Raw genomic sequence first — 3,089 nt, 5'->3', positions numbered from 1 at the left:
TTAAGTATCAGTGCAGACTGTCAGTCATTCTAGGATCTGATTTCCTTCAGGCTGAAATGAAAATATCTAAATCCTGCTTCTTGTTATCTGACTGTAATGTGTTGCTCCTATCACTAGGTGGCAGCATCAGCTGCAGAAAGCTCCTCCTGTTTAGCATCTTTGTGATCCTGGATCTCTGGAGTGACATGGCTTTATACGGTCACTGCAGAATGACCGTATGACCGGTTCTGATTAGAATCAGCTGGTTCTAATCAGAACCGGTTCTGATTGGACATTATTGGGTTTAAAGGACAGTATGAAACAGAACTGAAGCCTTAGGAAGATCGTCCTTCATTAAAATCTTCTCTGTGGTCTTTGTCTCACTGTGATGCTGTAATAAATATGATCATGTTTTAACAACATGAGTTTTACGAGGTTATGGTTTTGAACGTCCATCCTGGGTTCTCAGATGGAAAAACTTAATTATTGCATGTTAAATTTGGGTCCAAAAAGTTGATTTTAAGTTCATAAATATTATGAATCAAATCAACATTAAACCATCTAACATAAAAGATAGTAATCTTAATCCAATGGGGATGGGCTCGTGGGGAGACATTTCAGTATCTAAAACTAATAGAAAACATTTAAGCAGCCAATTTGCATACTGGATGTGGAATGTTGGATGTTAATGAGTAGTAAATATTGTGCTAATTATCAGTATTGAACCAAAGAAAGCAAGGCAGATGCAAGCCTTTAAAATTTTAATGCTATTTMTGGGTCAAATAGWCTCAAAAAATTGCATCAGCAGCTGCGCAGGGGGGCCCAAACAAAATTTTTTGTCAGGGGCCCAAGATCCTGGCAGCGCCCCTGGACGGGACAAATCTGACATTTTTAATTAGATGTTTTTATTATGTTTTCTTGTAAAGTCAAAATGAAAAAAAAAAAAGACATTTGATCCAAAATGGCCGACTTTCTGCTGTGTGTGGTAAGCGGGTCCAGTAGTCATTTTTTAAGGTTCTGATGGTTTAATGTTTTAACTCAGTTCAGGTCTAAATAACAGCAGTGGAGATTTTTAAATTCTCTAGGCGGCGCTGTGTTGTTATTTCACCATAATCACTTATTATTGATCAATAATTGATTGAAATGATCAGCTGTCCTCTGTCACTACAGACTGATTCAATCTAGATTTTCTACTGATCAAAGCCCAGAGAAATCCTCTCAGATCAATAAATTATTTACTTCATATTGAAATATTTTCCATCCACCAACCAGAACCCAGATTATCTCAGCCRGCCCACAAACACTCAGAACCTACTGGTACCAGTTTGACTCCACTATGAAACTAGGAGCAAACTCAGCTGGTTGTCTGGGTTACAGATGAAAACTCAAAGAAAATCAGAGATCCTGGTTGAAATCAGGTGCTGCAGCTCTGCATCATAACCAGAACCAGGCCCAGTTCTGGTTCTGGTTCTGTCCAGCAGCTCAAAGAGAGAAAACCAGTCAGGACTGGAAACCAGTAGAAAGTTAAAACCCACCTGATCAGATCTTTGCTTCTCCTTCTGTTCACACAAACCAAGTCGGAGCGAACTGGAGAACTGGACCTGAGTCTCCAGAACTCACCACACCTCAACCACCTGAGGCTCCGCCCCCTCTGACAGCAGACGTGTGTTCACCTGTTCCGTTCTGAGCGTCTGAAGAGGAGAGAGGCGAGTCCAATGGAATCCAGATAGAAAGATAAGGTAACATGGAGGGAGGCTCACATGGCTGGTTCTGATTAGGACGGGTTGTTGGGTTTTGGACAATGATCCGGTCTATAGATGRAGTCCAGAGAGGAATGAACACCAGACAGCCTGATCAGATGGTTGGTCCTGCTGCAGCAGAAATCCTCTCTGGAACAGGAACTCTCACTCTCACTGAAAATACACAACCAGAAACCTAAAAATATGTGGCTGATTGTTCATTAAACAGGGATTTTTATTAATTTATTTAACGTACTCGTGTTGTTCAATGTTGATATGAAGGTAGCTTTCTGTGATGATTCTCACATGAACCTCACTCATTCATTCATGAACATTAAGCCCTTAAGCTTTGGGCTCCTTTAGTCTGGAGGGTTTAAGTTGCAACAAGTTTGAACATGCAGTAGGCGTTTACTGGAAGATGTTTGTGAGTTTCTGTCTCTGCTGTTAAGAAATGTTTCCTCGTTGCCTAAGTTTGCTCATTTAGTTTTTTTGAAAACTAAATGATTTGCTCACTACTGGTGACTGGTTCTGGTTCAGATCAGGAGAATAAAATAACAATGAAATATAACATCTAAAAATGAGACATCAGAGAATTAACAGGTTGTTTGTTTTCTTTCAATGTGAGACTAATGGTACTTTTATTTTATTTTGAAAACCAGTGTTGCGCTGCTCAGCCAGTGGCGTTTGCTTCATTCGAGATGCCAGCCAGCTAATTTAAAGTTCACTGCTTAGAAGAGAATAAAACGGATGAATTGAAGAGTGAAGAAAAAGCCTGAAGGTTCAGTTTCACAGCTTCAGGATTCAGGACAGAAATCACAGTTTATACTGGAAGTTATTATTATAATTCCACACATTACACACAAACACAAAGATTCATACATATGTTCAGAAATATAGAAASTAGTTAGAGAAAACTATGAAGTTTTATGTTTCTTTAGTTCTTACTGCCCTCTGGTGGTGAACTATTGTAACTACAGATATTCGTCATAATCAGATTTGTTTGGTCTTTTTTGTTCTTATTTTCACTTTTATCAAGTCAAGAAAAAACCTTACATTWATGTTGTAAATAATAGTGACTAAGTGAAGAGAAAACTAAACTAACTTCAGTAAAAATCGTCCCATAAGGACTAACAATGCTCCACAGCGCCTGTTTAACCATGAACGATACTATTTTCAACACATGTATGTATYAGCAATGTTTCATGTAGCATAAGAGCAGCTAAATATCTGCTAACATAGTTCCATCACCTTTAAACAAAGATTAACTGCTCCAAAACACAATATTTTAAAAGAACAGTAATTGAACTATCACTATTATGCTTAAAATACACTTACTGAACACAGAAAATAAAACTTCATACCTTCTCCCAC

The sequence above is a fragment of the Poecilia reticulata genome, linkage group LG2 (assembly GCF_000633615.1).
Source record: "Poecilia reticulata strain Guanapo linkage group LG2, Guppy_female_1.0+MT, whole genome shotgun sequence".
NCBI classification, from domain to species: domain Eukaryota; kingdom Metazoa; phylum Chordata; class Actinopteri; order Cyprinodontiformes; family Poeciliidae; genus Poecilia; species Poecilia reticulata.
The sequence above is the reverse complement of the archived record's forward strand: the minus strand, read 5'-3'. Positions refer to the sequence as shown.